Raw genomic sequence first — 13,968 nt, 5'->3', positions numbered from 1 at the left:
TTCCCAAGGAGAGACATAAACTCTAACAGTAATAAGAAGCAAACAACATGATTCATCATTGGTCTTGCAACCCAGAAAATGAGTTCCATTTTCCAAATTTGCTTTCACAGTGAGCTTTGAAGACAAACACATTATTTCTTCACTTGAGTCCCCTTGCTCTCAAGAAAAAGTGCCAGGCAAGCGCTCTTTTACAAGAATTGTACTTCCAGTAGACTGTCATGTGAGCTGTTAAGCAACATGGCCATGATGACAGAAAAGTCTGTCTTACCTCTTCAGAGCCAAATTACACACCCTATGTGAAACCCACCTGAGGCCACACTGCAGAGACCCAAATGTACAGATGAGAGGATCAGAGTGTGGAACCTCCTTTCTCATAATAAGAAGGGCACAGTGCCAAACATACCTCATATGCAGAATGCCAAATGTATGACAGGATCACAATCCAAAATCAACTTCCACAAAGCCAGACCACAGGGAGCACCACACACGAATGAGGATAATATCCAAAATCAACTTCCAATTATTAGACTCCAAAGACCAGCACACACCAATGAGAGAATCAGGGATGGAAAACCACCTCCAGAACTGGGCCACAGAGACGACCAGTCATAAAAAGAGAACTGCACAGAACTAGACTGCAGAGGGCACCACGTATGTGGATGACAGGATCCGAGCCCCAAATCTACGTTCAGTAACTGGGCTGCAGATCCAGAACCAGGCCGCAGAGGGCACCACACAAACTAGTAAGAGTACCCGAGTCCCAGGTCTACTTCCGCGTAATGGGTGGTAACAGGCAACAGGGAAAAACACTGAAACCCCGACTTCATGTCCTCCACTTGCCACGACGGTTTTGCATTTGTTGCCCATGCCAGCATAAGCTCTTTATTCAGAGGCTGTTGTGTTCTCTCTGATGTTCAGTTACTAATGATCCTACTTAGTGTGGATGAGTAAACCAATGTTTCCTTGGAGCTCATGCTTCAGAAACAGGCAACAAACAAAAGGTAACATATAATTCATTTATCAATAAATGACAAGCAAAACAGAGCCAGAAAGAGGATACTGTGAATTTTTATCATTTACCATTACTTTTCAGATGAGAAAATGAAGGCACACTCATATTTCTAATATCACACAAATACTTTTCAGAGCCATAATTCGCACCTGTATGTTCTGGCTTCAGTGTTTTTCTCACCCCATCTATCAGTTTTTAGAAATGCAGGCTGGGTGTGGTGGTTCACGCCTGTAATCCTATCACTTTAGGAGGCCAAGGTGGATCTCCTGAGCTCAGGGGTTCAAGACCAGCCTGGGCAACACAGACCTTGTCTCTAGAAAAAAAAAAAAAAGTTTTTATAATTAGCCAAGTACATTCTCTTCGCCTAAAATAAAAAAAGTAGTCCCAGCTACTCAGGTGGCTGAGGTGGGAAGATCGCTTGATCCTAGGAGGTCCAGGCCGCAGCGAGCTATGACTGCACCACTGCACTCCAGCCTGCGCGAGAGCGAGAATCTGTCTCAAAAAAAATAAATAAATAAAAATGCAATGTTTATCCACACAGTCTGGGTAAGGAAAGACACCATCCACCACCTTTGATTTATTCTGGGATGCACCTTCACTGTCTATTCTAGCCAGCAATAGGCAGACTCTTGTCATCCAGTGTAAGTGACTTCACTCCTCGGTCAAAAACTGGAATTAGGCCGGGTGCGGTGGCTCACATCTGTGATCCCAGCACTTTGGGAGGCTGAGGCAGATGGATCACCTGAGGTTGGAAGTTCGAGACCAGCCTGACCAACATGGAAAAACCCTGTCTCTACTAAAAATACAAAACTAGCCAGGCATGGTGGCGCATGCCTGTAATCCCAGCACTTTGGGAGGCCAAGGCGGGCAGATCACAAGATCTGGAGATTGAGACCATCCTGGCTAACACAGTGAAACCCCATCTCTACTACAAATACAAAAAATTAGCCGGGCGTGGTGGCGTGTGCCTGACGTCCCAGCTACTTGGGAGGCTGAGGCAGGAGAATGGCGTGAACCCGGGAGGCGGAACTTGCAGTGAGCTGAGATCACGCCACTGCACTCCAGCCTGGGCGACAGAGCGAGACTCTGTCTCAAAAAAACAAACACACAAACAAAAATTTGGAATTAAAAGTCTTGTATGTAAAGGGTCACTCAAGTTGCTGTTGAAAATATTGAAGGGAATATTCCCTGCTAAGCGCCACTGACCCATAGAAAGACAATCAGTGAGAAACGGGCAATCCTTTCTCTGAGCATCCTGTGTCTTCACTTTCTTGGAATCTTGATTTTTGTATTTGAAAGTATTTTGGACAAAGAATGTCTTAGATGAATGCTACTACAATAGTAATCTAAGCAGAAATCTTACAGTCATCCTTACTAGTAACCATTTTTTTATTTATATAAATCTGTGGGGTACAAGTATAGTTTTGGATACCCTATTCAGCATGCACACAACTAACGACAGCTGATGATCTTAAAAAAAAAAAAAATGGTCCGTGCATAATTGGATATATGCATACAACGTGTGCCAGTCAAGTCAGGGCTTTTAGAGTATCATCACCCAAATAACATACATTGTACCCCTTAAGTTCTCATCACCCACCTACCTCCTGCCCTCTCACCCTTCTAAGTCTCCAATGTCTGTCATTCCACTCTACATCCATGTGCACACATTTTTTAGCTACCACTTGTGAGTGAGAACACATGATATTTGTCTTTTGGGGTCTGACATGTTTAAGATACTGGCCTCTAATCTATCCATGTTGTCACTAAAGACATTATTTTATTCTTTGTTATGACTGGATAGTATTCCACTGTGTGTGTACATATATATACCACATTTTCTTCATCCAGTCATCCACTGATGGACACTCAGGCTAGTTTCTATATCCTTGCTATTGTGAATAGTACTGTGATAAACATGAGTGCATGTATCTTTTTGATATGTTGATTTTTTTTCCTTTAGGTAGATACACAGTAGGAAGATTGCTGGACCAAATGGTAGTTCTATCTTTAATTCTTTGAGAAATCTCCAGTTTTCCATAAAGGTTGTACCAATTTACATTCCCACAGTGTATAAGAGTTTCCTTTTCTCTGCATCCTCGCCAACATCTGTTTTTGGACTTTTTAAATAACAGCCATTCTGATTAGGGTAGGATGAGATATCTTGTGGTTTTCATTTGCCTTTCTCTGATGATTAGTGATGTTGAGCATTTTTACATATACCTGTTGGCCATATGTATGTCTTCTTTTGAAAAATGTCTATTCATGTCCTTTGCCCACTTTTTAATAAGATTATCATGAAAATTATGCATGGACTTTTTTTTTTTTTTTTTAGCTCATCAGCTATTATTAGTATTAGTGTATTTTATGTGTGGCCCAAGACAGTTCTTCCACGGTGGTCCACAGAAGCCAAAACATGTAGCGTGAGTGTTTCACACACCTAGAAACGTGCATCACCGGCACCCTTTTGTCCGACAATTTCTGGACAATTCATACAAATGATGTGACTTACAATGAACCCCCGATTTTCTTCCAGGGTTCTGTAGCCTCCTGTGTGTCTATGGGACCAATCCCCCAAACCACACACAGGACTCAGGCTCAGGCAAGCATCCTGGTAGACAACACCTCACACATCGCAGCTCACCGCGGAGAAGTCAGGAGCATCCTGCATGACTGACCTAGGAGAGGAAGTTCACAACTCACACAGGCTTCCCGCAGCCTTTGCCTTGTGCATTTTCCTCTTACAGTGTAGCCATGAGTAGATGACTTCTGAGGCCTGTGAGTTCTTTCTGAAACTCACTAAACCTGAGGGTGGTCTTGGGGATGATCTCTCTCTTTCTCACATACAAACACACATGTGCACACACACATTTACATCTCTGTTGATTCTTCCTTTCCTTATTTGTAAGAAACCTGCTCCCATTATCCTTAATATACCTTACGTGCTGATCAGTCCCCTGAATGTAACCACCAACCTCCCACCACCACCACCCTCTTCCCCACACAGGTGCCCTCCCCCCTGTCCAGGCCCGATGCCCCTTCACAGCTACCTCTCAACCTCCCAGCCCCACTCGCACTGACAGGAGCCATTCTCACCTTCCCCAGGGGAACCTTCCTCACCACCCTGCTTGGCTCCACAGCCGACTCCAAGCACCACCTGTCAGTCCTTCCCCTGCCAGTTGGAGCCCTCTTCGCTCTGCCTCAATTTAGGGCTGAGAGGGAAGGAAGAGGATGAGAGGAGAAAGAGGAAAGCTTCTGAAGCTTCTGCACCTGTACTGCTGCACTGTCTTACCACATTTATTTACCAGAATTATTTCAAGAACCTTTCAACTTATCAGACTCTGATCCCAGATCCTGAACTTAACCCTAAAGTCCAATTCTGTGCCCCTAAACTCTTCAATGCTCCTCAAACAGCTGTGCCTCTCATACGTCTACATCTCAAAGGTATCTTGTGCTGTTGCTCGACCTGAAAGGGACCGCTCTGCACTTCCCTCACAGCTTCCCTTCACACTTGGGGTCAGCTGTGCTGCCTCCCTCTGTGAAGCCTTCTCTGCTCCTCCCGGAACATCTGCCTTCCCCTTGCTCCTGTGTGTTGATGGAGCACAGGGTCATGGCTTTAGAGCTGGGAGCTCTTTGAGGGGTAACTCCATTTCATTCATGTTTTATCCCCAGCATTGGGCAGGATCTGATGGACACACGGAGACTAAGCCACTGATGGTATCACAAAAGAGGAAGGAGAAATGATGGCTCGCCATCCCATCTCTGCAGGCACAATGGCGGTTACTGCAGCCATGGGACCAAGGTAATCAGAGAGCTCTATTCAAACTTGCTACGTGTGGTGTTGACTTTTTTCTTCAACAATTATTAAATATGATTCCACACACAGGAAAAATACTTGCTTGCTGTCTCCTGGCCCCTTGCCTGCCCCAATGCAGTCTCCTCACCTCAGGGTGCTGGGACCAGGGCAGCATCACTTCCGTGAACCACTCCTGTGGAGTACACACCCCACTTTCTGCTTAGCAAATGCAAGCAGTAGGGAAGAAAAAGCAAACTTCAAGAACATCGGTATGAGGCCAGGGCGGAGGAGTTGTCCCTGCCCTGGACACTTTTTGTTAATTCCTTGCACTTATGTTTCAAAAGCAACAAAAACATTAATTGCCTAGAACTTTGCTGTTGGAGTGATCAACAACCAATCTGATGACCCACTTTTTTTGCTTCTTGAACTTCAAGCTTTGATACTTGCACAATCTGGCACCACCTAATTTCAACAATGACAGCAACAGCTTTACATACAATAAATTAATGGATAAATGACGTTAATCACTTTTTCCAACTGGTAGCACTGTTAAATGGGACACTACTTTTTTTTTTTTTTTTTTTTTTGAGATAGAGTCTCGGTCTGTCGCCCAGACCGGAGTGCAGTGGCCAGATCTCAGCTCACTGAAAGCTCTGCCTCCCGAGTTTTTACGCCATTCTCCTGCCTCAGCCTCCCGAGTAGCTGGAACTACAGGCGCCTGCCACCTCGCCCGGCTAGTTTTTTGTATTTTTTAGTAGAGACGGGGTTTCACCGTGTTAGCCAGGATGGTCTCGATCTCCTGACCTCGTGATCCGCCCGCCTCGGCCTCCCAAAGTGCTGGGATTACAGGCTTGAGCCACCGTGCCCGGCCGAAATGGGACACTACTTATATTTTTAGAGGAGTAAACGCACATTCAGTTTAGAAAATTTTTAAAATATAAAAAAACACAAAGAACAAAATCACTCCTAGTCTCACCACCCACATAAATACTTAATAGTTGGGTCCTCCTGGTACCCCATGCATTCCAAATATTAATTAAAAGCAAATCAGTACTCACTTCTGGATGTAAGCATTCTAGAAATATATTTTGGGCTCTTAGTTGACCTGTTTACTGAGATTGCTGGGCACAATCATTCTTTTGCACACACACACACAGTCCTGTTTACCTATGATTTGAAAACGCCGTATGACCAGAATGTGTGGAACAATAAATCACTTTGGAGGTCTGTGTTTGAATGGACCTTAAAAGACTGCACGGTTTGATACCGTCTGCTGACCACACCCAGGGAGCATTAATTTCTCGCCATGAATGAGGCTGGTTCTTAGTTGAAAACAGAAATGACTAGAGTGTTCCAATGGAAGGGAGGGGGCGGTAAGGTCTGAGTGACAAGCAAGAGTGGATATGAAATTTAATATCCAAAAGAAAACCACAGAATAAAAAGTCCCAAACACAAGGCAACAAGCCTTTCCAGGTAAGATGGGAGCTGTGCTGATGGGACCTCAGAAGGGACTGGAGAACACACGGACACTGCGCCTGGAGACAAACGGAGCCGGTGGAGCGGGAGCGGGAGCACGAGTCTCAGCGCTCACCCGGCACCTCAGGAGAGGCACAGCAGCCATCACGGGGCTCCGGCACCCCTGAGCTAGGAGGGGCTGTCTCTTCTCCTGTCCTCTGTCCTGGGGGCCCAGAGGCCTTTGAGCTGGGGGAGGGAGAGGTTCGCGCTGCCATGGCGTGGATGGGCTTAGAGATGGAAGCCTGGAGTGAGTCTGAAATAATGTACCTGTGAACGCGGGCGTGGCTGAGGGCCGCGCGCTCCAGACCCTCTGACGTCCTCTTCCCCGAAATTCAGTCCCCACCCTTCTGACCTCTCAGCAGCAGTTCCTCATTCCGGGGCCACCGTGCGGCTCTGCAATCACACCTGCAGCAGCTTTCAAACTGGAGCTTGTAATTCATTTGGGCTTCAAGACTGCATCCACTTTGAAATGATCTCATTTTTTAACTCTCCTTACCTTTGACTTTAATTTTCTACCCTTCCCAGATTGAAGAACATAGTTGGAGAATGTGAAAGTCAAATACGAGTTGAATCACTGCCTGGTTTCTGTCACCTGTGGAAATCACAGCCACGTTTCACCCCCGGGGTGAGGGCAGCGCCAGCGCAGCAGCTTCTCCCATCTGGGATCGCTGGGGAGTTCTGTGGGAAGCACCGATTCTCCTCAGAAGCATCCCCTTTCCTGTCTCAGGAGAGTTGTGATCACACGGTTAAACGTTTTATAGCATTTTCGTCTCCGTCCTGAGGTAGCAGATGCTAGGAACGGAGTCCAGATCCCCAGCCGAATCTGCCTCTCCCAGCAATGGCCCCGCGTCCTAAGCCCGTTTGAGGCCACAGGTGCTCACCCTGAGGAGATGCAGCCTGACCTGCCTCTGGCACAGGACTCAGAATGATGCAAGGCAGCTGAGCCTCCAAACTGGGGCTTAGCCTCGGAGGGGTCATGGCTTTGCCCACAAAGGTTTCTTCCTCGCTGCTTCTGGCGGTAGCTTCTAGTCCCACCGAAGCTCAGGAGCAACCACAGTGACCCCAAAGGCAGAGCGCCCTGGGCAGCAGTTGGGGACAGGACACGGCTGCACTCACATTTACAGCCACTATTACATGCAAATTAACTGACAGATTATGCAGCGATTTCTAGAATAAGGGTGTTGCCATGGAAAGGGGGCGGCAACTTCTGGGTGTTGCCATGGCAACGGCAAACTGACAGGGCAAGGGTGGGCGGGCCTTACGGAAAGCTGCTTCCCCCTCCCGCCTCTACCTCAATAGCGGAATCAAAAGACGAGCACCCCATCCAGTGCCAAACACGCAGAATGCACAACCTTAGAAACAATACTCTGCTGACACACCAAAAGCCTCACACATTTCTCACGGAAACTCGCCTCGCTGAAAGAAGCCTCCCCCGCCGTCCGGCCACAGCGCCGTCCTGGCCGCTCTGCTCCCTCCGCCGCTTCGTACCAGGAAGGCGGAGAGATGGGTTCGGAGGCGGCGGCCCCTGCCCAGGCCGGACGTCCGGGGGCCCGGGCCGGGCTGCGGCCGGGAGCTCGGGGGTGGCCAGGCCGCGAGGCTGCTGGCTGCGCTGCCATTATAGACGTTTCCAACACGCTTTAAGACGCACGCACACAGGCACCACAGCGCGGGAATCCACTCTCCCTGTCGGGCTTCACAAATGACACGAACGACACACAAAACCCGCCAGGTTGATCGAGTTGAATGAATGGTTACTGCTACTTAGCAGCTTACACCAACTAGCATTCCACAGGCGAACACTCAGTTTTGCTACTGAAATTACCAAGTTGGCCCGGCACAGCCACAGCGCCTCCCCCGTGTAGTCCCAGCGCTTTGACAGGCCGAGGCGGGAGGAGCGCCTGAGCCCAGACGGAGGCTACACTGAGCCGAGATCGCACACACCACTGCACTCCAGCCTGCGCCACAGAGCAACACCCTGTCTCAAAAAAAAATGTAATGAAATTACCAATAACCAATGCTATTCTTTGCAGAGTTCTTAAAAACTGTTAAAGACTCTATTCACAAATGCACAAACTTAATCCTATTTATTACAAATCAAAGCTTTACACTGGAGTCTTGAAGACTTTCTAACTAGAATTAGAATTGATGAGTTTTGGGGCATGTTAGATAAGGTATGTTCGGTTTATATCTCTAATACTGCTGTAATTTAAACACTAAGATGTAGCAATGAAGTTGCCAAGATGCTTGGATTTTTAATTGGGTCTATTCCAATATCCAGATGCCAACTGAATTCACAGCAGAAAAAAAGCTATTTGATTTACTATATTTTCATTTTGGGTTATGATTTTGCCCATTAGCACCTGGCAAGTAAATATTAGAATTTAAATCTCTAGGGCAGTTCATGCTTTTGGCCAATAGCAATGTAACACCAACTCACATAGGGGCTGTAGCGAAAATGGACAAAATCAACAGAAAGGGCTTGGAAGCAATCTAAACAGACTCAAGCCAGCCATACCCCCAGGAGCCCACAGTGATGACAGATGAATCCACCTCAACTCTTCTGGTCCAGCATCAATGACTGATTTCAACAAATTTTAGAAACCTATATATATGAAAGTAGTAATGAAGATCACATTTTACCCAAAATGATGTAGATTCAGAGTAACATGCTTTAATCTAGATTCAGAGTAACATGCTTTCATCTCACCCTTTATTCTTAGGTTTAGATTTGTGGTCCTCCTCCTAAGGCTACTGAAACAAAGCAGACACACAGGGGCCAACTTGGAAAGACACAAATGAACTCAATACAAATAAAATCACGAGGGACATAACCAGCTCAGCACTTACTTCAGTGTGTTCAACAGTTGAAGCACCTCATCGTGTAATTTTATTGGGCTGCAAGTTGCCCTTTATATTTCATTGGCATCTTTCTACTACTGGAAATATTATCTAAAGTCAATACAAACTTTAATAGGAGATAAATGCATGTGGTAATATAACCAGGGAAATTTGGTCCAAGATACTTTACTGCTTTAGGAAAAAAGGTCTGCAGTATTAGCCCTGTGGTAAAACATTTATACTATTGCTGATAGAGTATGTATCACTCTATAACCTTAAATTACATGCGCAAACGTTTTAACAGTGAGAAAACAGAAGCATGTAACACTGCCAAATGTAGGTGGCAGCTTAACCTTTAAGTTAATGGATGGTAGATTTTAAATAAAAGCAATCATTCTGGCACGATCTTCCTGGTGGTCCCTTCTGCACATCACTTCTCCCGAGGGCTACCACAGGCAGAAAGACCTTGTCACAGAGATGTAAAGAGAGCAAACTTATCAAGACAGTTATGCTAATCTCCAAAGTCTGAGTTCATATGATCTGGACTTTATATTAGAAAGCAAAAAGACATCTAGTCTCGCTCAGGAATATGCTGTTTTCTGAATTCTGAATCTGCCTGTCCAGTCTTTGCCTGCAGCCACCATGGCAAGGAGAGCAGGGTGCGGCATCAATGAATTTGCAGATCACTGCAGGTAAGCAGCTTGCTAATTAACTGTTCAGGAAATGGCAAAGATCCAGTCTCCACTTCTAGCACATGGAAAATAAACATGATTATACTGAAAACATCTTCCTACTGCTCCCACCCCCACCTTTTTGTAAACGGAGAGGCAGACACAAGCGAGCAAGAACTTGGCATGGGTTCTCGGATGCAGAAGCAGCTTATGTAGTCACAGTCAGAACTTCTTTAGTGTTGAGAAATTAGATTGAGGATATTGTTACATTATACCAAGTCCTTCAAACATTATGGATAAGTATTTTGCCCCTGAAAACCAGAAGTTTCATTTAGACAAAACCATGTGCATTCTAAAAATGTTTTTAAGGATTTCTAAGTAGGACTCAAATAGATAAGAACTGACAGACACGGTGATGTCCCTAGACAGTCTAACTTTATTACTAAACAGATTTCATACTGAACTTTTTCATAAGATACTGAACTGAAACTGTGTTTAGCATTTTAGTAGTAACACATCTATTTTTAGTATCTCAACTTTTACCCTAATTTATCAAACCAGTTAAACACGGAATATTATATCAAAGCAAAAAAAAAAAAAAACCGATGCTATAAATAGCTAGGAAATGGCAAGAAAATGTACAGCACTGTGTGTTGATATATATGTATTCTGCTCACTTCTCAATCAGGAGCTTATTAGACAAAGATGATCATTACTACCACCTATGAATAAAAAATGAAGTCAGAAGTGAAGTCGTTTGAGACCAGGAAATGGGGGTATAGAGAACCACTGTAAATGCAATGTGCAGTTCTGGGATGAGCTTATCAATTTTCTAACAACATGTGAGACATAACCAGAAGAGTGCCAGCCTTAGAACCAACACAATTAGACACCCAAGCTGCTTCATCCCAAAGGGGACCTGGGGCTGGAATAGGAGCAGGGGACAGAGCAGGGCTGAATTTGGGACTCCCAAGCGCATTCCAAAAACCCTTGCCCTCCCCTTCAATTCTGTCCTCTCCTTTCATGTAGTCTTATTGATCTATTTAATCATTTGAAAGCACATACAAAACCTAGAAAAATGTTTGAATAGCCAAAAATGACCTTCCCTAAACAATCCCTAATCTCTTTAAAATGACCTCTTATAAATCCCAGTTATTTCCTGAGGTGGTTTTCCACAATACAGTAACAAACGGTGGATGAATCTCCCAGCCTTTTTAGGACCAAAGATCACTTTCCTTACTGTAATGAGACCTCCAATCTGGGCCTACACAGGGACTCTTTCAAGCATTTGAAGCTTATGAGAGTCCAAATTTGGGATCCTAAATATATATATGTAATGTTTGGAGTGTGAATTGTTTTTATTTTCAACAAACTGTCTTGTGTGGTTTTTCCATACATTGCCTTCCCATTCTAAACAAGCTGCTTGGTAAGAGGCCAGGAAGTGCAACGAATGAATGTATCTGTGGGGCCGGGCGCGGTGGCTCAAGCCTGTAATCCCAGCACTTTGGGAGGCCGAGACGGGTGGATCACGAGGTCAGGAGATCAAGACCATCCTGGCTAACACGATGAAACCCCATCTCTACTAAAAAATACAAAAATCTAGCCGGGCAAGGTGGCGGTGCCTGTAGTCCCAGCTACTCGGGAGGCTGAGGCAGGAGAATGGCGGGAACCCAGGAGGCGGGGCTTGCAGTGAGCTGAGATCTGGCCACTGCACTCCAGCCTGGGCGACAGAGCGAGACTCCGTCTAAAAAAAAAAAAAAAAAAATGAATGTTATCTGTGACTCTCACAGGATGTTTTTATGAATTTTATGACTCTTTCGAGATATACATACATCTAACACAGAAAGATGACCGTCAGAAAAACCACTGAACCACTAAAGCCTTATGATTCATTGCTAATATTCGATTTTTCTAGTGTACTTTTAGGTGAATGGCAAATTATTTAACATTAAACTTTCCATATCATGGGTTCAAAACTGTAGGAAACTACACAATCTCTGGAAAAATAAATACATTGATTCATTGCAATTAATTCTGAATTTGTATTTGAAAGTATGACCTCACAATCTTAGTTTGCACACAGCAAACATGTCTACATGGCTGCCAAAGTTTAGTTTATACTTTAAATATCTTCCACAGGCTCTGGCATTTAATCTACTTTATAAGGTGGCCCTCCTGGACAGCAGTCCCCATATAAGCATAGGTCTTTGAGGTTGGTAGTGTAAGTACATTCTTATTTTAACTCTCTATTATGAAAAAGTCTGATAATATTCTAGACTTTAACATTTTTCCAACCTTCTAGGTCACATATTTACACTTTTCACCCAAGGGAGTTCATGGATCATAAATTAAGAAAACTCCTAAGTTTAGGATCTGAAGAAAGTGAAGTGCTGGGTACCATTCTAAGTAGTCTATTCTTAGGCACATTCACAAAACATGAAAATAGCTTCCCTACATAACCTCTAATATTGCTAAAATGATATTTAAACTTGTAGTTAATATTAAAGACAGTAATTAGGACAAAGGATCAAAAATCAGAATTCTAAAGCTGCGATGTAGTATCTGCACAACAGAAAGTCGAAAATGCAGAAGCCTAAATTAGCAGGTGTGCTACAAAGTAAACCCTTATCATCAGAAACATTTAACACTGACTTTCACCACCTATGGAAAGAAATTAGCTTGAAGAAATTGGACACATAATAACCATAAGAGAAATTTCTAGCAGTACTTTATAGATGGCAATTTTGTTCCTTAGTTCATGAAAATTCAGCAGAGAATCTAAACAGCAAAACTGTATGCAATTTTTATTGCTTTCACTAACTCAGGACTATCATTCTTTGTCACTAATATATTGTCACTATCAAATTTAACATGCAGAATGTTTAGAATGGCACCTGGCACACAGGAACTGCTCTGGTAACCATCTCTATTATTGTTGTTGACAGCACTGCCAGAAACAGGATGTCTAGGATCAGGATCCCCTATTCACCTGATACCCAAAGGGCAATATGCAGGTCTAACAATAATACTGCACCACTGGTAAGCAACATGTCTTCCTGGGCAAACTGAAATTGAGTGGAGTGATAAGCTTGTCCCTCTGCCTAAGAGGCTCCTCTTTAGCACTGAAGTCCAGAGAAATCACGCAAGTTGTTAGCAAACTGGGACAGCTAGCCAACTCGCCTCTGAGCTCCAGTTTCTTCCTCTGTAAAATACAGACAACTTAATACCTACAGGGTTATTGTGAGATTTAAACGGGATAATACATGTTAGAAGCCACTCAGCTATCACTCTGGCACTGTCCACCCTCACAGGCCTCCACCTCAGGCAAATCATCTACTTCCATGCCTCAATTTCCTCAGGTGTGAGAGGGGTGACTACCACCCACTCTGTGGGACTGAATGTGAGAACACATGCCGATGGCCATGCCACAGGCACAGCAGGCAGCAAGGATGACTGTCATCAAGTATGCAGCCCCCTTCCTAGCAATATCAAGCAGTTAGTGCATGTGTGCTATTTTCTAAAAAGACCTTGAAAACTAGGACAGTTCTGGGGCTAAGTTTTCTTAATTAGTATTTAATTAACTGCTGCTTTCTTTAATGAATCTAAGAAACTGCACGCAACAGTCATCAGACTAAAATAGCTGCTAAAAAAGGGTAACAGAGGCCCAGCCTGGTGGCTTATGCCTGTAATCCCAGCACTTTGGGAGGCTGCGAGGTGGCAGCATGGCTTGAGGCCAAGAGTTCAAGTCCAGCCTGGGCGACACAGCAAAGCTCCATCACTACAAAAACTGTTTAAAATAATCTGGGCATGGTGGGTAGGCACCTCAGCTACTTAGGAAGCTGAGGCAAGTGGACAGCTTGAGCCCAGGAGTTCGAGACTGCAGGGAGCTCCGATCACACCACTGTATCCCAGCACAGGCACCAGTGCAAGATTCTGTCTACTATAAAAAATTTTAGGCCAGGCGTGGTGGCTCACGCCTATAATCTCCACACTTTGGGAGGCTTGGGAGGCCTAGGCAGGCATATCATGAGGTCAGGAGTTAATGACCAGCCTGGCCAACATGGTGAAACCCTGTCTCTACAAAAATACAAAAATTAGCTGGGCGTGGTGGCATGTGCCTATAATCCCAGCTATTC

This window comes from Colobus angolensis, unplaced genomic scaffold (assembly GCF_000951035.1).
Source record: "Colobus angolensis palliatus isolate OR3802 unplaced genomic scaffold, Cang.pa_1.0 Scaffold135, whole genome shotgun sequence".
Lineage (NCBI taxonomy): Eukaryota > Metazoa > Chordata > Mammalia > Primates > Cercopithecidae > Colobus > Colobus angolensis.
The sequence above is the reverse complement of the archived record's forward strand: the minus strand, read 5'-3'. Positions refer to the sequence as shown.